The sequence below is a fragment of the Piliocolobus tephrosceles genome, chromosome 3, assembly GCF_002776525.5.
Source record: "Piliocolobus tephrosceles isolate RC106 chromosome 3, ASM277652v3, whole genome shotgun sequence".
NCBI lineage: Eukaryota > Metazoa > Chordata > Mammalia > Primates > Cercopithecidae > Piliocolobus > Piliocolobus tephrosceles.
This window is the reverse complement of record NC_045436.1, coordinates 154,217,695-154,239,043: the sequence shown is the minus strand read 5'-3', so window position 1 is coordinate 154,239,043 and position 21,349 is coordinate 154,217,695. Positions and strand designations below refer to the sequence as shown.

The 21,349-nt window shown below is 32.8% G+C and overlaps 1 long non-coding RNA gene across 1 annotated transcript; it reads left to right on the top strand.

The window, feature by feature from the left end:
- Nucleotides 1-18,066: 18,066 nt before the first annotated feature.
- Nucleotides 18,067-19,374, top strand: LOC111549829. Its single transcript, XR_002733839.2, has 2 exons — nt 18,067-18,164; nt 19,205-19,374. It is a non-coding gene; the product is annotated as an uncharacterized LOC111549829 (long non-coding RNA).
- Nucleotides 19,375-21,349: the final 1,975 nt, after the last annotated feature.

The following is a 21,349-nucleotide window of genomic DNA, read 5'->3' as shown; positions in this document are numbered from 1 at the left end:
TACCTCCACTGGCTAGCAGGTTTCCATACAGCCTGCTGTGAGCTAGATCAGAAATGGCTTCTTTCTATTTGTCTGCAGGAATGAAAACATGCACGGAACACTTCCCAGTGCCATTCTTTCTCACAGTCTCCTAGCTCCTCCCCATGTTTGATCCAAGGCTTGGGATGGTCAAGAGGCTCCCCTGTGGCTTGGTTTGCATGATTCCCCAATGGGAATGTACGTGTATCACAGAGACACTACCCCCTGCCACACATACACTTGGGATTCACTAATTTTCATCTGGACAAAGTCAATGTCGGTTGCTGTCTGCATTCTTTTTCTCAATATCTGAAGTTTTCTTTTGCTTTTCTGTTGAACTCCTATGTTCTTTTTTTAAGTGAAAATTCATGACATTAATCTCGACACACTATTTTGCTATTTCCAAGTGGTTAAGTTATGCTGGCAAAGCCTCTATTCAACAATCTTGGAAGGAAAAAAAAGCACCAACTATACTTCTTTTATACTTAAGACTCATCTAGTGTTTCATAGGTTCATACCAAATTTATTTTAATCACAAAATAATATTAAACTGGATGTACCACAGGATTATCCATTCACCTACTGTAGGACATTTTGTTTGCTTTTAGTTTTGTGTGATTATGTATAAAGCTACTATAAACATATATGTGCATGTTTTTATGTAGACAAAAGTATTCATATCAGTTAGTTACATATCTAGAAGTCTAATTTTTAGATTGTTAGTATTATAAGATCTGCTAAACTGTTATTGAAGGGGCTGTACCATTTTGCATTCTCAACAGCAATGAACGAGATTTTCTGTTGCTTTCCATCCTGTTTGGTATTGTTAGTTTTTGGGGGGTGTGTTTGTGTTTCTTTTTCTTTTCTTTTTTTTTTTTTTTTTGCCATTCTAATGTGCTATTATACTATTTGAATTTGCGATTCTCTAATGACAAATGATGTTGAACATCTTTTCACATGTTTATTTGCCATCTTTACATCCAAAGTATTTGTTCAGATTTTTTTCTTTTTAAAATGAGTTTTTTTTATTGTTGAGTTTTGAGTGTTCTTTGTATATTTGAACCCGAATTTTTTATTATAGGTGTTTTCCAATTATTTTCTAGCAGTTGGTGGTATTTTCATTTTCCTAATAGTATCTTTTGCAGAATAGCAATTTTTAATTTTAACCAAGTTCAGCTTATCAGCTTTTCCTTCATAGATCATGAGTTTATTGTTTTATTTTTAAAATTGCCAAACTGAAAGTCTCCTAGTTTTTCTTCTAGACATTTTATAATTTTGCTTCTATATTTAAGATCTATGATGCATTTTGAGTTAATTTTTATGAAAAAACTAGTGCCTGCTTGTAGGTTCATTTCTGTGCATACGAATTTCTAATCTTTGCAATATTATTAGGTAAAAAGTATTTCTTCTACACTGAATTAATTTGCTCCTTTGTCAGTGATCAGTTGGTTATAATTTGTGTGGGTCTATTTCTGGACTATGTTCTATTCTGTTAATCTATGTATCTTTTCTTTTGGCAATACTACAAGGTCTCCCTTAGCTCTATTAAAATAGATCTTGATACTGATATTGTATGTTCTTAAAGTTTGTCTTCCTCTGTACTATTTTGTTGGTAATTTTAAGTCTTTTGCTTATTGCTATAAAGTTTAGAATCAGGTGGGTAATATCTAAAACAGCTTTCTGTGATTTTGAATGGGATCTATAAAGTTGTGAAGAACTGACAGCTTAACAATATTGAATTCTTCAATTCACATATGTATTTATTTATTTATCTCTTCTGTAATATTTTCATCAGAGTTCTGTAGTTTTCTACATATAAGCTGCATATGTATTTTGTTAAATTTATACCTATGTATTTCATTTTTTGGTACTATTACAATGGTATCTTCTTTATAATTTCATATTCCAATTTTTAATTGTTAGTATATCAGAAAGCAATTGAGTTTGTATATCATCTTTGTATCTTGTGATGTTTTTATATTCACTTTAATTCCAGGAAAGTTTTTTTTTGTAGAATCTTTGAAATTTTCTACAAAGATAATCATGACATCATGTCAATAAAAAAGCATTATTATTACCTTCTTAACTGCATAGCTTTTATTTTCCTTGTCTAATTGCAGTAGCTAGGGCTTCCAATCTAGTGTTGAATAGGTGTGCTGAGAGAAGATATTCTTACTTTGTTTCTTATCTTATGGGGAAAGCATCTAATTCTATGTGTTATTGATTGTAAGTTTTTTGGCAGATGTTCTTTATCGAGTTGGTAATGTTAATCTATATTCCCGATTTGCTGTGTATTTTTTATTGCAAATTAATATTGGGTTCTTTACCAAGTTGGTAATATTCATCTATATTCTCAATTTGCTGTGAATTTTTAAATTGCAAATTAATATTGGTTTTTTTGAAGAAGTTCCTTCTTCATCAAATAACATGATCACATGATTTTTCTTCTTCAGCTTGTTGACATGTTGAGGCATGCGGTTTGATAATTTTCAATGATGAATCAATCTTAAATAGCTGAAACAAATCACACCTGTTTGTCATAAATAATTATTTTCGTATATTGTGGTTTCAATTTGGTACTGTTTTCTGGGACATTTGTATCTACATTCATGGAAGATATTAGTATGTAGTTTCCTTCTTTTTAATAAATTCATTACACTTTAGCAATATATAATATTGGCCCTATATAATGAGTTAGGAAACATGTTTCCTGTGTCTGTTGCCTGAAAGAGGTTGTGAAGAATTGTTTTTTTTTTCTTAAATAACTGATAAATTTTTCCAGTAAAACAATATGGGCTGCTTTATATTTTTGTAAGGTTGTTAATTAGTGATGCAATAGAACTATTTTCTACTTCCCCTTGTGGGAGTTTTAATAGTTTACATCTTTCAATAAATTGATAAATATCATCTAACACCAAATTTGTGAGAATAGCCCTGTTCAATGAACACCTGGGCTATCCTTTAATGATGTCTACATCAGTAGTAATGATTATTGTTTTATTTCTGATATTGATAATGTATGATCACTTTCTCTCTGTTAGCTTTATTAATGGTTTATCAATTTGATTGATATTTTAAAGTTTTCAGCTTTTTATTTTATTGATAATCTCCATTTTTTTCCTATTTTCAGTATTATTGACTTTTGCTGTAATTATTATGTTTTATTAATTTAGTTGTGTTAGGACTAAATCACTCTTTCCTACTTTCCTAAGGCAGAAGCTTAGGCTATTGATTATTGATCTCTCTTTTTTTCCTAATATGTCTTTAATGTTATGAATCTCTCTTGAATTATTGCTTTTGGTATATCTCATACATTTTTATAAGTTGTAATTTCATTTATATTTAGTTCTAAATATTTTTAAATTTCTCTTGAGATTTCTTTATTGTCATATATGCTATCTGAAAATATGTTGTACATGCAGTAAATAGTTGGGGATTTCTTAGCTATCATTTGGATATAGACATAGTTTAATTCCATTATGGTCTGAGAACATGCATTGTATGATCTCTAAACATTTAAATTATAAAGGTATGTTTTATTTCTCAGAAGGAGGACTCTCTATGCAAATGAAACACAGGAGTTTAAGAAGAATAGTCTGTTTTTGAATGAGCTGTGCTGTGAATATCAGTTAGATCGAGTTTATTGATATTTTTCTTGATGTCAAATGTCTTTACTAATTTTCTGTCTGCTTGTTTTATCAATTAATGATAAAAGTATACTTGAGTCTCTGTCTTAGTCTTTTCATACTGCTGTGATAAAATACTATATACTGGGTAGTTTATAATCAAAGAAGTCTGTTTTTCACAGTTCTGAATACTAAGAAGCTCAAGATCAAGATGCTGGCGGTTTTGGTGACTGATGAGGTTCTACTTTCTGATCCTTAGATAGCATCTCCTCACTGTTTGTCTGCATGATGGAAGGAATGAGGAGGCTTTGTTTGGGCTTCTTTTATAAGAGGCTAATCTCATTTATGAGAGTTTTACCCTCATGACCTGTTATGGTTAATACTGAGTGTCAACTTGATTGGATTGAACAATGCAAAGTATTGATATTTGGTGTGTCTGTGAGGGTGTTGCCAAAGGAGATTAACATTTAAGTCAGTAGGTTGAGAAAGGTAGACTTACCCTTAATCTGAAGGGGCACCATCTAAGCAGGTGCCAGTGTGGCTAGAATATAAAGCAGACAGAAAAAAAAAAATGTGAAAAGACCAGACTGGCCTAGTCTCCCAGCCTACATCTTTCTCCCATGTTGGATGCTTCCTGTCCTCAAACATCAAACTCCAAGTTCTTCAGTTTTGGGACTCCTTGCTCCTCAGCTTTCAGATGGCCTATTGTGGGACCTTGTGATTGTGATCATGCCACTGTACCCCAGCCTGGGCAACAAAGTAAGAACAAGTCTCAAAAGGAACTGAAAAGTACTGTGGCTATATTTTTCTTTTTCTTTATGCATTACTGTGCTGCCAGTTAATTTATTTATCAGCAACATCATTAAGTGAGTTAAAACATATATGTATGTATGTGTGTGTGTGTATATGTATGTGTGTATGTGTGTATGTATATATATAGACTCCCCTTTTTAATGTATATGTGTGTGTATATGTGTATATATACACACACAAGCGTATATGTGTGTGCATATATATGTATATATGTGTGTGTGCGTGCATATATTTATGCACATATATATATAGCCTATTAGTTCTCTCCCTCTAGAGAACCCTGACTGATACATGACCTTATCACTGTCCCAAAGGCCCCATCTCCTAATACTATCATCTTTTGTATACCTTTAGAATTATTATATTTTCTTGGAGAATTGGTCCCTTTAGCACTACACAATGCCACTCTAACACTTGGAATTTTATTGCACTATGGTTTTCTTTGTTGGAAATTAAATAGTTACGCTAGCTTTCTTTTATTAGTATTAGCATGATATAACTCTCCATTTATATACTTTCAATCTATGTATGTATCTATATTTCAGTGAATTTTTAATAGACATTGCATATTATTTTTTCACTATCCTACCATTTTTTCTTTTAATTGCAATATCCAGACCACTCACATTTAAAATGATTATCGATATAGTTGTATTAATATCTACCATAAGTGTTTTCTATTTATTTTATATGCTTATTATATATGCATAGTTATTTAAAATTCCTTGTTTGACAATTCCAACATCTATATCATATTTGGCTCTTGTTATTATGATGCTTTGTCTCTTCAAAATATGTTTTTTCTTGCCTTCTGGCAGGCCTTATAACTTTCTGTTAAAGTCAGACATGATGTATCAGTTAATAAGGACTACATTACATGTGGCCTTTAGTGTGAAGATTTATGTTACTCTTGCTTTAAATAGGATTGTGTTTACTGTTTTCTGTAGTTGTATGTGCTAAAGATTAAAATTCTTTTTCTTTTCTTACTCTGTCTTCTACATTGTTTTTGGGCTTTTCTAATAATTGCTCGCAGGGAGAGTCTGAAACTAGCAACTTTTTTGTTGCTGTTGCTGCTATCCCACTGAAATCTATTGGTGTAGTGGTAAATTATAGGAGAAACAAAGTATTGTGCAATCTTATGACTGAATTCTGTCGGTTGGTGAGCTGATGTTTCTGGGCTGTGATTTTCAAGTATTTCTTAACTTTTTATCCCCACTTAGGTGAGACACGAAGGCAAGCAGTGTGATGTTTGAGAAGTCATCTTCTCTTAGATGGGATAACACTATATTAGCCTTTTCCCCTACAGATGAAATCTTTTGTTGGATAAAACTTGAATTTATTTCATAATGATTATTCTTCCCTTCCCACCGCTAGAGCCAGGAAGGTATCCTTCTTGGCTCCTGACAGTGAGAGACTGATGGGGGTCCTGGAGAAAGTATCCACTTACACTGTAGCCTCAGAAGTTACTCATTCTCCCTGTAGTTCACACTCAGTCTTCAGCATTCATTAAGATTACTTGTTCTGACTTGCCGACCCCAGTAGCCTCTGCTCCAGATGAATAGATCTTGGCAATGACTTTTGGATTCATCCTATCTCTCCATATTTCAAGATATCAGTTTGCTCTGTGACCTCAGGTCTCTGATAACTTCAAGAAAAGTCATAAGGTTTCAGTTTGTTAAGATTTCTCAACTTGTCAGAACTGAAGTGATGACTTTCAGACTTTTTAACTGTTGGAGCTAAAACTAGTACAAGAACATTTCTTAAATGAAAAAGAACAGATTAAAATAGAAGTGAATCACATTTAGTAAAAATAAGAAATATTTTAAATCATATACAGAAATGTGCATGTGTGCAAGTATTTAATGGGCAAAAATAGAATTGATCAAACTTTTTAAAAAGTTAAAAAAATACTAGCCTAGAGTACTAGTTTAGTTTTGTTTTTCTCAACTAATGGGTATGCAAATGCTTGGTGTATGCTTGATCTGAACCAGGTTAATATAAAATATAGGAAAAAATAGATTTCCTTTTCCAAATAAATCCCAGTCTACTGACTGTAATACAACATTTTTTTCTCACAACTAGAAATTTGCAACACTCCAAGGAAATGTTTCTATAGATATTAATTTAGTTTTGACAGTGTTGATCACTAAAGAGATAATTAACTAATTTTTTAAAAACTGGAGGAAAGATTAAAGAAAAGCATTTGAAAAGATAATAAACAAAGACAGTAGGAAGAATCCCAGTACTTCAACTTATACTGGTACAGTCAAGCTTCTCAAGTGAGTTTTTCTTTTAAATCATTATGTTATTCTGTTTTCACTGGGGAATAGCTTATTCACATTAGTTAATTTTCCACATATTTAAAACTTCACTTTTTCTATTAAAAATATTTTTTACTCTAAAATGTGTCTGATTAAAACACATGAGGATTTGGATTAGAAGAGTATGTGTAGATCATTTGTTAGTACCAATCACCTTATCTTGATATATCCAACACTGAGGCTCTTTCCTGTTTTAGGTACCAGCCTCTTCCAAGGCACTTGTTTCAAAAAAATGTTTCTTAGGTATATAGTCAAAGGTTTTTCCCATTACCAAAAACAGGACTCCTGTCTTTGATGTCCAAACTAAAAACAACAATGAAGCAGACTTTTCCAAAACTACAAATCCAAGGAAAAAAAGTCCTGTAATTCCCATTTTTACAATGCACATAATCATTGTTAAGGTTCAAATGTGTCCCCCAAAATTTATGGGTTTGAAACTTAATTCTCAATGCAATCATGTTGAGAGGCGAGACCTTTAAAATTGTTTAAGTCATGAGAGTCCTTACCTCATGAACGAATTAATTCCGTTATTTCAACAGTGGGTTCATTATCGTTGAAGTAGATTCCTAATAAAAAGATGAGTTCACCCCTCTTTTCTCTCTGTCTTCCTTGTGTGATGTCTTCTGACATGTTACAGAACAGCAAAAAGGGCCATGCAATATGCTAGCGCCTTGATCATAGACTTTCCAGATTCAAGGTCCTTGAGAAAACAAATTATTATCCTATATAAATTATCCAGTCTTAATTATTTTCTTTCTTATAGCATCACAAGACAGACTAAGACAATCATTTCCATTTTCCCAAACAGTCTTATTAAGCCATTTCAATGATGACGTCATTGAGTCTCACGAAGTTAAGCAACTTGGATATAGATAAAATCAGTGCCTCAGTAGTAGAAAGCTAATAACTTGTATAGCAAATTCAAACTTATACCAAAGCTCATACAAAAATATAGAATGTTAACCACTGTCTTCATATCTACATTTTGCTTTGGAAATAAATTATCATTTTTTTAACTTAACTAACATTTTAATACAAATAAAATAGCAAAAGCTTATAATATGGAAAACAGTTGATTATTTAAATCTGTACATTCAGAACTGTTATATACAAAAGCATATTAAAAAGTCATGTTTACTTCAGAATTTGTAGAATAAATAAAAAAATACAATGTATTTCAAGGAAGATAAAAGTCTATAAAGATTTTCCTAAGGAAATGCATGATTAAATACATTATTTAAGATTACTATAGATTTGTATCTTTATCACTAAGTAAAGCTGCATCCCAATTTTATGGTAAAATATAAAATTAATTGTCAAAAATATATATGAAGAACTAGTAAACTGGACTTTGTAAACTTAGATCCTAGGCCAATGTGTAATACTAGTTTTTGTCACTGGCAAAAAAAACTTACTGTGAATCTCTATTTCTTCTTTTTAAACTAAAGAATGTTAAGTTTTATGACTTCATAAGCCCCTTTGAGTTCTAAAGTTGTCCATCTGGTTTCACTCACACATGAATTCATCAGAGATAGTAAATCTTCTGTTTTATTTTTATTCACTCTATGTTTCTTGTACTTGTATGAAGGCTACCATAATTGCTGCTGGATATCAAACACCTCATTATTAACAATGTGGTTGTCTACAGATTTTATGTTTTTAATTTCAAATGCCTGAAAAAAAATGAGAGTTATTTTTACTGAGAAAAGTTATTTAACCTAATAATTTTTTTTCTTATTGAGTTGATACATTTTCATTTTTCTTTTTGTAGAAGTCTTATTTCTACTTTTCAATAAATAAATTTATGACTGCCAACAACTTTCTCAAAGTCACAGTTGATTTCACAGATGATCATAAAAAGACTAGAAACAGCTAAAATAATGGAAAAAGTGACTGCCTGATAGAACACTTTTGTTGCATGTGTTCATGTAAAGCAATTCATGATGAAAATGTGAGACTATCACTACATTCAACAAGTAGAAGTTCAAAAATAGGTAAGATTAAAAATTTTCTCAGCTATATTTCTGCATTTTTCTGGACTTTTGATGCTTTCATTTTTAACTATGTGATTATTGATACACATGACTTTTTGGTAACCATACAATGACATTATTTAAATTTCTGCTTTGACCACTCAACCCAAAACTTGTAGCTTAAAATATTATTTATTTATGTCACTATTCTGGGAGTCTACAGTTTGGGCCACACTGATCTGTGTTAAGTTTTCCACTGGTTTTGGCAAGACTCATGTGAAATGTGGTCAGCTGCCAGGTTGTCTCATGGCTCATTGGTTTCAAGGAGTCTCTTCTTTGATAGTTTATATCTGCCTCCTGTAGGTCAATCCAGACTTACTCAAATGGTGACAAGGTCCACCATGACAGCAAAAGTGGAATATGTAAGTCTTCCTAAGGTCAAGGCTTCAAATTCTTCCATCATTTCTAAATTTTATCATTCAAAGGAAATAACCAGGGCAGCTCAGATACAAAGGGCATAAATACAAACTACACATTGATTAGAATAGCTGCAAGATTCAGGCATGTTGGCTTATGTGTGTAATCCCGGCACTTTGGGAGGCCAAAGCAAGAGGGCTGATTGAGCATAGGAGTTTGAGGCTGCAGTAAGCCATGATCATGCCACTGTACCCCACCCTGCCTGGGCAACAAAGTAAGAACACGTCTCAAAAGGAACTGAAAAGTAGTGTGGCTATATTTTTCTTTTTTCTTTTTGCATTTACTGTGCTGCCAGTAAATTCACTTATTGGCAAAGTCATCAGAAAAGTCATATGTGTTGAACAAATGTTTGGTTGAATATGCATGAAATAAAGAGATGAAGATAATATAATTCAGTATGAGACTAATTACTAGATTCCCAAATTGTGACCTTAAATAATGACTATTAAGTATCATGTTAGACATTCTTCAGATAAAATTTAGGACCCTCTGTGATGGCTACAACAAATGCTTGGAATAGTCTTTAAAAAAACTAACAGTAGACATATTCTGCCCTAAAGTATGGAATAAATCATGGGAATACTCAACCTGTCTCATGCAACAAAAAGTGTGAGAAAAATGTTGTTTACCCAAAGAAAAAAAAAATTTTTTTTTGAGATAAAGTTTCACTCTTGTTGCCCAGGCTAGAGTGCAATGGTGCAGTCTCGACTCACTGCAACCTCCACCTCCTGGGTTTAAGCGATTTGCCTGCCTCAGCCTGCCAAGTATCTGGGATTATAGGCGCTCGCCATCACGCCCACCTAATTTTTTTTTTTTTTTTTTCTTCCCGAGATGGAGTCTCGCTCTGTCGCCCATGCAGGAGTTCAGTGGCATGATCATGGCTCACTGCAACCCCTGCCTCCTGAGTTCAAGCAATTCTCCTGCCTCAGCCTCCCAAGTAGCTGGGACTACAGGCACATGTCATCACACCCAGCTAGTTTTTTGTATTTTAGTAGAGACGGGGTTTCACCATGTTGCCCAGGCTGATCTTGAACTCCTGACATAGGGTGATCCACCTGCCTTGGCCTCCCAAAGTGCTGGGATTACAGGTGTGAGTCACCGTGCCCATCCCCAAAGAAATTTTTAAGTGAGGATTATTCCCTGGTATTGGAGGTAGAAAATATATTCATTTATTAATTCTATAGATAACTGACCACCTAATTTAGAGATATAACAAAACCACACATTTAAAAATCCCTGCTTTAACTAACTTATATAATAGAAGGATAATTTGTAAATAGAATAAAGAACAGTATTTCAAAATTCCCAGTTTGATTCTAATTGATATTTCCCCTGGGTTTAACATTTCTGTAAGTCTCATGGGAAAGTCCTGTTTAAGGATTTCCCTTCATCTTTTTACATTAAAAGTCAAGGAGCTAAAGGGTCAAAACATGGGAACAACCCAAAAATCTATCAACTGATAAATGGACGACTATTATTGGATGAAGTATTATTCAGCCACAAAAATGAATGAAGCACTAATAAATGACACAATGTGGATCAATTTCTGAAACATTAAGTATAGTGTTTCACTTAGTAAAGTGAAAGAAGCTAGTAATGAAAGACAATATTAATGTGATTCCATGTATATGCAATGTCCCTAATAAGCAAATCTAGAGAGACAGAAAGTACATTAGTGGTTGCCTAGGGCTAGAGACAATGGGAAAGTTGTAAGGTGAAGAGTACAAGGTTTATTTTGGGAATGACGAAAATGTTCTAAAATGGACTATGCTGATTATAGCACAACTCTGTGAACACACTATAAAACACTGAATTATACACTTTAAATGCATGAATTCTATGGTATATGAATTTAATCTCTATAATTTTTTTCCTTTAAAAAATCACATGGAAAGAAATTTTCTTTCCTGTAATGGGAGAGCAGCTTATATTCACATGTTTCTATCAGAGTTCCAGAAAAAGAAGAGAGAAAAAATTATATACAAAATTATTTGAAGAATTATTTCCTGAAAAATTTTCAAATTTGGTAATTGACAGTAACCCAAAGATTTTAAGAGTGAAGCAAATTTCAATAATGTTAATTAAAAAGAAAATACCACCTAATCACATTATAATTAAATTTGAGACTTAAAGATTAAGAAATAATCTCAAAAGCAGTAAGGAAAAAATACATATTAAATATAGGGGAACAGTGGTAAAAATAAAAGGTCTCTTTCTCTACATAAGTGTATGTATATATGAATATATATGAGTATGTATATGGCCATATATAAACATATCTATAAATACATGTAGATACACATAAATGCACATGAATATATAGATGATTATAAATATATGTGCATCTATCTACACACTCAGACACAACACACACACGCACACACACACTCACAGAGGTTTATTTATAAAAATTGGTTCATGCTATTGAGAAAGCTAGCAATTCCAGTGTCTTCAGGGTAAATGGACAGGTTGAAGACACAAGGAAGAGATGAAGTTAAATCTGAAGGCTGTCTGCTGGCAAAATTTCTTCTTCTCTGGGGGAGATCATTCTTAATTGTCTCAAGACTTTCAACTAATTGTGGGATGATGTTCACCCACATTATGGAGAGTATTTACTTTACTCAAAGTCTACTTATTTAAATATTAATCTCTTTTAAGAAATACTTTCACAGCAATATTCAGACATGTATGAACAGATATCTGGGTACCATGGACAAGCCAAGTTGGCATATAAAATTAACCATCACAACCTCCAAACGAAATTGCCAATTAAATAACAAGACAATGCAATTAGACTGGCATCAGATTTATCAAAACAATATAAAAAGCAAGCCTTTAATGGAGTATCATTTTTTAAAGAAATTTAATTTAAAAATTAGTGAAAAAAGAATGTTTACTATTAAGTTGTTCACCAAGTATCAAAGCTATTTAAATATTGTTTTAAATAGTGAATAGTCCAGGGTATACTATACTCATTAGTTATTCTCAAGTAATTGACTAGAGTGGTCAGAAAAGTTTTTGTTAAGGAGTCTCATAATGAATATTTTAAGCTTTGTTGGTTTTATGTATTCCTGTCATATTTTCTTCTTCTTTTGTTTTTCTACAACTGTTTAGAATTGTGAAATACATCTTTCATGAACTATAATTTAACAGGATGTATGCCAGATTTGGCCCCTGGGAGCATATTAATTCCTGTGTTAAAACAATGTGCTTCATCTAACCGAGAGATGACTGAATGAACACTGGCAAAAGCACTATTGATGAACATTTAATTGTAAAGGCAAGGGCCAAAAAATTATTGTATATATACACATATACACACATACATATGTGTACTTCAATATGTATATATATGTAAATCAAAATGTATTCTGATAGAGTCAAAATAATGAATGTAAAGGATGGTAGAAAAAGGGAGATGGGAATAAGAAATATATATTCATTGAATAATGAAAAATCAATAGGTGGCAATCAAAAGATGCCATAAAAAGTAGCAGAGTAAAATGTAAAACAAAATAAATAAAAAGAGATTAAACGCTTTTAAAAAAGTAAAGGTATAAAGATAACCACAGGATCAAAACTACTGATATTTCTAAATATCAAGTAAACTTAAAAAAAGAAAAAACATTCATAGTCAATAAAATACATGAAATAAAATACAAATAGCAATTATAAATCTGACAGCTGAGATCAGTAATAACAGTCGTAGAAATAAATATGAATAGACTTAATTGTTAGAAGATTTTCATTTTGGCTGACAAAAAAACTACCCAACTACGTGCTGAACACCAGAGATACTGACAACAGAAATTCACAGGATCTAAAATAACAGTTTCTTGGTTTCTACAACGTTTTGAGTCTGAGATTTTACGTATTGACTTGTAGTGCATACTATTTGTCAAATCAAGTCATACAGCCATTGAAATTCAGATAAAAAGCAAACTAGTCCTTCACTGGAGTTGCTGCAAAGCCACTGTAAAAAGCCATGGATGTTAGAAAATAATATTTTTGGATACTATGATATTATTTCAAACAACTTACCACATCTGGTATTGCATTACACTTAATCTTCACAGAAATGCACATGAAAAGTATTACTATTATTTTTCTTAATTTACGGTTATGAGAATTTTGCCTCATGGATGTTAAACCGCTTGTCCAAGATCATATCACTTTTAAAATGACATTATTAAGACATAAATCAATTTTTGTGCAACTCTAAAATACATGCTACTGAAGATTACACCACGCTAATTGGTTCTTTCCCTGTTCGGGAGTTCAATGAATTGCAAGGAAAATCTTATTTCACAGCCATATCACAGCATTTGGCTTCTATTCTCTATCACTGTGCTGAAAGTGTCTTCAAAAAAAACTAAATGCTAAGAGAAAGTAATTTACTTATTTGCAGATATTATGATTGTCTGCATAGAAAACCCATGAGAATGATAGAAATGATGACAACTAAGAGAGTTTGGAATGTAGCAAGTCACAGAATTAATAAATATATAAACATGAATGGTTTTCCTTGATATCAGTCATGACTGGTCAAAATGTAAATGATTAAATAAAGCACATGGATAATAGCAAAAATGATGACAGAAATACAAGTTTTTATGTTTTATCCTGGTCTTCAATCTCAAAAATACAAACTTCTATGTGGAGATTTCATGCACACTGCATACTTAATATTATAAATTGAACTCATCATTATCATGTCCCTCTATCCTACTTCACCTTATGGATTCCCTTGCTCAACTCATGACATTCCCATGTCCCTATACCCATGTTGAAAGTCTGAAGTTATTGGCTTCATTACTTGAATATCTCCTCTCCTTACCCCTCAAATCTATATTTTTGCTAACTTTGCCTCTAAATGTCTTCATAGACTTCAGTTATAATTTTCATAAAATAAAATGCATGTATTTTAATGTATGTTTGTTGAGTTTTGATAAATGTATCCACCTATAGAAATGCCACTTTAATCAAGCTATAAAATATCTTCAAAATCTCAAAAAATGTACACATAACTTCTTTCAGTCAGAGTCATCCTCCCAAGGCAACCATTGAACTGAGTTTTATCACCACAATTTAGATTTACCTTTTCTAGAACATTAATAAACAGAACCATACTGTGCATATTCTTTTGTATGTGACTTATTTTGTTCAACACAATATTTTTCAGATTCATTCAGGTTGTGTGTAACATTAATTCATTAATTTTTTTATTGCTGGATACACTAAGCCAAATATTTCGTAGGTAATTTTGTCTTCACCAATGCTTAGGTTACAAATCTCTTTCTAATTTGTATCTTTCCTATTAATGGCATGATTTACTTTCATTATGACTTTTTTGAATGTCTCTTTCATACTGTTTAAGAGCACTATTATAAAAGCCCCCAATCTAACTATGCAACTCCTCTACAAAATATCCATCAGTGGATTCTCTCAAATGATAGATTAAAAGAATAAGCCCCTTACAATAGCATCCAGGATCATTCAAGATCTGTTCTTTTCCTCCTTTGCCTGCCTTATCTCATTATGATTCAGAACTTCCTAAGTACATTTAGATTTCATCATATTTTATTTTAGCTCTCCTTTGTTTTGCTTTACATTATTTGCTTTTCAAGCCTAAAAGAGTTTTCTTTGCTTCTTCGTTTAGGTGAGAGTTTCTTCACAATTTGAATAGGAAAGTATAAGGCAGAGAAGACATGGTAATTTAGGACAAAGAGAATAGTGTTCAAAATGTTGATGCATATTTTAAAAAGCATGATGAGATGGTGTGTATGGATGGGTAGAAATCATGAAAGTATTTCTGATATTGTTTCAGCTAGATCTCTCAGGGGGTTTTGCAGGAGCTGACATTGAAAGTCTAGGCTGGGTTGACATCAAACGTTCTGCAAATTAATTCATTGGCCATTATCCAGCAAAAGTGATGGAAAATGATTGAAATGTTCTTAATGTTCTATTAGTTGTCTATTGCTGCTGCAACTAAGTACCACAAATTTAATGGTTTAAAACAACACAAATTTATTATTTCACAGTTTTACAGGTCAAAAAGTCCAATTCGACTCAATTAATTCATATGATCCAAAAGTTACAAGGCTAAAGTCAAAGTATTTATTGGCTGGGCTCTTCTCTGGAGGCTTTAGGCTTCTATTCTCTATCATTGTGCTGAAAGTGTCTTCAATATGAGAAAGAATAGGGATACCAATAAGAAACTGAATGCTAAGAGAAAGTAATTTACTTATTTGCAGATATTATGATTACACAGAAAACCCATGAGAATGATAGAAATGATGGCAACCTAACAGAGTTTGCTAATGTAGCAAATCACAGAATTAATAAATATATAAACATGAATGGTTTTCCTGAATATCAGCCATGACTAGTTAAAATGTAAATAATTAAATAAAGCACATCGATAATAGCAAAAATGTGCAAACTCTGTTAGGTTGTCATCATTTCTATCATTCTCATGGGTTTTCTATGTAGACAATCATAGTATCTGCAAATGAGTAAATTACTTTCTCTTAGCATTTAGTTTCTTATTGGTATCTCCATTCTTTCTCATACTGAAGACACTTTCAGAACAATGATAGAAAATAGAAGCCAAATGCTTCTTTCTCATATTGAAGACACTTTCAGCACAATGATAGAGAATAGCTTTCTAGTTCATTCAGCTTGTTAAAAGAATCCAGTTTCTTATACCTGTAGAACTGAGGTCCCTATTCTTTAATGGCTGTCAGTTAGGGCTGGCCTCTAGCTCCTAGAGGTTTCTTTCTGTTCCTTATATATGGCCCTCTCACTTCAGAACAAGCAATGGCTCATCAAATCCTTCTCACACTTGGCATCTCTCTGACTTCACTTTTTGCTGCTTATCTTCTACCACGTGTCTTCTGCTCACATCTAGACAAACTTTTTTTGTTTGCTTTTAATGACCTGTCTAATTACACTGAGCCCATCCAGAAAATTGAGGATAATCTCCCCTTTTACAGTCCATAACCTTAATTATATCTGCACAGTCTCTTTTGACATGTAACATAACATATTCACTAGTTCCTGGAGATTAGTATGTGGATGTCTTTGGGGGATGAAATTTGATAAGGTCAGATTTAGGCTGTAAAAGATGCTTATAGATGACTTACATCTCCACGAAAATTCATGCATTGAAACTTATTTATAAGTGGGGTAATTGAGAGGTTATTAGTCCTTTATAATAAGCACCCTCCACCTTCCTCAGTGAGCTCCCTTGTTACTTCTACCACGTGAAAACACAGCAAAAAGGCAACCCTCTAAAAACCAAGAAGTGGGTCCTCACCACACAGCAAACCTGCTGGAGCCTTTATCTAGAACATGCCAGCCTCCAGAAGTGGGAGAAATAAATTTCTATTGTTTATAAATTACCTCGTCTATGGTATTTTGTTATAGCAACCTAAATGGACTAAGAGAGAAGGTTTATTCTGGTAACTGGGTGGAAGTTATATGTGGACATAGCAGATGCCTCTGTTGACTGCATTACATTCCTTCAATCCACTTGTGATTTCAGTCACATCTTGTGAGATCACATTCACCAAATTTTCCCACTGTCTTACCTCAATTGCAAGCTGTAAAATTTATAATTTGCTCAAGGAACTTTTTATTGCTGTAGTTTATCCATAAGCATAGCCCAGAAGTCCTAGTGGGGAGGTAGAATAGGGGCATTTGAAGGCTCCCAGGTTTAGATCCTCATCTGTGAAGGATGAAAGTTGATTAATAAATGCACCCCTCCCATTTTGCATGCGACAAGTCTTCACATTTGTCAACACTCCCAGTGGATTTGAGCCTGGTTCCCACACCAGCAACTCTTTCCCTAAACACTGCTGCCTGTGATCACTTCCCAAATAGATTGCCTGTCAGTACCCATCTCCTTGTCTCAAGTTTTGTATTTGAGATAATTTTAACCAAGACAAAAAGCAAGCTGTCATATTTATAGGGAGGTCACTATAATATTTTATTATGAGGGTCTGAAAGTCTTAACCAAGGCAGTGGCAAAGGGCTAAATGAAAGAAGATAGTTTTAAGACATGTAACTGATTATATTTAGAAACATATTGACTATGGAGTAGAGAGAGACAGAGGATATTTGAGAAGGTTAACTTGCAAGGAAGGCAGAGGAAGAAAAGTGAGGTAGTATTATATCTGTTCCCAATATGGACTTTAAACTAATCTGAAACAATGATAAACCTAGACACTATCTAGATTTAAGCATCAAATATGCAGTAAGTTCTTAATTGCTCCAAAGTACTTCATAAGTATATTAATTAACTAATTCTAAGGTTACAGAGTATGGAAATCTCAAACCCTTATAGAGTGCTTACTATAAGCCAGGTACTGTTCTAATCACTTTATGGTGTAAAACAATTTTATCCTCTTAATATCCTTATGGGTAGATACTATTAAATGACCCCTATTTTATATACAAGAAAACTGAGATACAGAAAGATTTAATAACTTTCCCAAGTTTACACAGTTCTAAGTAGTAGTGCTGGGGTTTGAACCCAGGGCCATCATGCTCTTGAGTTTGAGATTTTAGTTCTACACTATTCTGTATCTCTTAATATTAATACCAGTATGTTTTCTAGTAATACTAACATAAGTATATGTGATCATGGGAGATTGAAAACATAGACACAATATTTTACAGTCCTTCTATCAAAAGGTGAAGGCTATTTCCCCAAATCTTGAATTCAAGCTGGCCTTGTGATTTGTTTGACCAATAGGTGTAGGCAAATTAAATATTATGTGAGTTCTAGAGAATAGCGCCAAGAGTCCTTGTTGTTTATGCTTATTCTCTCTTTTAAGGAAGCTAAGTCACACTGCTAACTGATGAGAGAACAACTTGAAAGAGGGAGGATCTGCCAACAGCCAACACAACAACTCCAGATATATGGGAGTCAGGTCATCATAAACCATCCATTTTTCTGCCGAGTCACAGTAGACTGCAACTCCATGAATGAAACAAGGAGGTATCAGTAAAAACAAAACAAAACAAAACAATAACTGCCTGGTGTAACCACAGAATCTTAAGAAATAATAAATCATTTTAATCCAATGTTTTGAGTCGGTTGTTATACAATGGTAGATAACTGACTATGATTAACAGACAGGATACTCACAATAAGAAACTAGCTGCTGTGGGAAATAACAAGGTAGTAAAAATATGTTGCTAAAATTAAGACGTAGCAGTAAGACTTCACCTTGAGGAAGACAATGATGGAATAATTAAAAACTATAAAAACAAATCTAGAATACTTTAAAAGATTCCTTCAGATAAGATTTTAGAATGGAGAAATAGTAACCAATGTAGAAACATTTGCTCCTAAACTACATGTTTTCCTTGTCTGTGAAACTATTGCAAATTCACATTATAAATAGTGTGTTTTTATGAACACAGTTATTTTAAAGATATAAAAAGAACTGAAAGGAAGATAAACTTTGAAGTCAGATAAGACAATATTGTAATACTTACGTTACAATTATCTGGCTGGTTTTGAAACAGTTACTGGAGGTCTTTTTACCTCAGTTTCTGATCTGTTAAATGGGAATATATATTGGCATCTGATTTATAGACTTGTTTGTTAAGTATAGTGACATAAGTAGACAGCTATTTTAGTGTCTAGTTTAAAAATTGGTGTGGAAAAATTGTACTTTATGTCATCCTTAATTTGTTGTAGGAGAACTTAAAGAAATATCCATAGTTCATTATATCACAACGAATATAGTGCCACTTTCTCAATTATATTTCTAATGAATTAGAATTTTCCATTGCAACTTTTACAACGAGGTATGCCTAAAACAGTGTGGCTTTCATTTTAGCTAACCCAATTGATAATAAATTAAAATATTTATTATTATAAAATAATAAACAAAATAATATATAATATTAATTAAAAATATATATTATTACTTTTTAAAAAAACATTTCTTATGTCTTCCAGGCTATAGGGCAAAAATTGGGGTCCACAGAATGCTTGCTGAATCAGCTTTGCTCATCCAAAATCACAAAAATCGCCTCAAAAAATGTGGATGATAATTTAATTTTCTTCCCTCTCCATGAAGATGTTAGATAATGCTCACTCCGGGCAAGGATAAAAGAAAGACTCATCAATTGTGTTACCGATTATATTCTTGCAAAATAATTTTCTTTTAATTGAAAAAGCTGAATATGAGCCAGGCATGGTGGTTCACGCCTGTAATCCCAACAGTTCAAGAGACTGAGGTGGGTGGATCTCTTGAGGTTGGGAGCTCGAGAGCAGCCCGGACAACAGAGTGAACGTTGTCTCTACTTAAATTACAAAAAATTACTGGGAGTGTTGCTGGGTGCCTATAATCCTACTTACTTAGGAGGATGAGACATGAGAATCGCTTAAACCCCGGAAGCGGAGGCTGCATGGGCAATAGCACCAGGCTGTTTCTTTAAAAGAAAAAGGAAAAGCTGAATATGGCACTGTAGGTGCTACTATTCAATTCTGACTGTCTTCATTCCTGTACAGCTAGAATGACTATAATTGACAAAATAGTATTAAGATGGCATTTATCCATTCGGTATGACCCTATTGTTTGTAATTACAGAGATCATTGAAGCCACGTACATGAACATCAATAGCAGCACTCCTTTCCAAGGCTTACTCCACCTCCCACATTTTCTTTATTTATCAGTAATGCTCTGTTTCTACTATAGGTATATACACACAGATAAACCTATAAACTCTAAGAGTCATTTGAAAAAAGTCTATCATCAGAAGAAGCAATGTTGAAAATAATTTCTATTATATGTATGATTTTATTCATATTCCAAACAGTTAGTTGAAAAAAACCACAAGTAACTAAATTTGATAATTTAGTATGCAGAAAAGTTCTATCATGTGAAAATGGTATGTTTCTGCCATTGGCAAATGGTATTACATAACTCCATGCTTTATTTTAGCTTTGGAAAACATAAAAGTAAATGCAAAATATATTTACTCATCTTGATGGCTCCTGGAATATTTATTTTTGTGCCTCCTCCAAAAGATTTCTGTAATCTAAGTTACTTGTTTAGTTGTGTGTAAATCTTTTATAAAATTCCTTAGAAGTAAGCAAATAAAATCACTGATAACCAGAAAAAAAAGCACAAATGAATCGCTCCATGCAGCTCCACACCTTCTATGCCCCTGAAAAACAAGAAAAGGTAAAGTAAACAAAATCCACACGAACCTCTTGCAGTAGTAAAAGTAATAGATCTGGAGTCAGGGAATCAACTTTGCTAAGCTGGTGTAAGACAAATTACTTGTATGACTTGGGGCAGCATATCTCTAAGACAAGATAATTGGGCACTGTATTTCTTAAGATTCTTTGTGCCTCTTTTGATTTAAAAAATTATAAAAATATTTCTAATAAAAATACAAAGAATCTTTACTGTTACCTTTATCATCATTTCAAATTAATTTATATGTTACATTGAAATTTTAAAGATATTTAATCTGGAAAGGAATAGACAAAGCTATTTAAAAGCCTTCTAAATAAATAGAGGTAATTTTACTTTAGGAAGTAGAAATAATGTCTTTTATGTTTTTGTTTGTTTTTAATCAAAATTATTTTTAGACTGCTATATGTAAGCATAGTTTATTCCTTGCTTTGACCAAGTGACATTTTAGTTATATTTAAGAAATTATGGGCAATTAGAACTTAATTAAAATGCTGTGAATTGAAGGGTTTAAAAAGGTGTTGTGACTTCTGGTTTTTGATTCTGCATATAAAGAGTTTGGAAGTTGCCACAAAAACATGTAAAAAGCTTTAACAAGTGTAAAGGTAAACTGAAAAATCAATTATTAGATCTGTAAGAGAAGTAAGGCCACAGAGCAAACCACTGCCCTCAAAATTGGAGAGATGGAACAGCAGAAACAGAGAAATCACAACTTACTGGAGCAGAAACCCATGAGCAGAGACCTACTGGGGAACCAATACCAGGGGAGAAAAACTTAAACTTTGACAAATTTCTGGAAGGCCAGCCCTACACTTATTTGGGTTTTACCTTTAAGGGATCTACCAGATCCTCACATTGAACATTGGAGAAAAATCTTGTGTTTCTAGCAGAGAGAGGA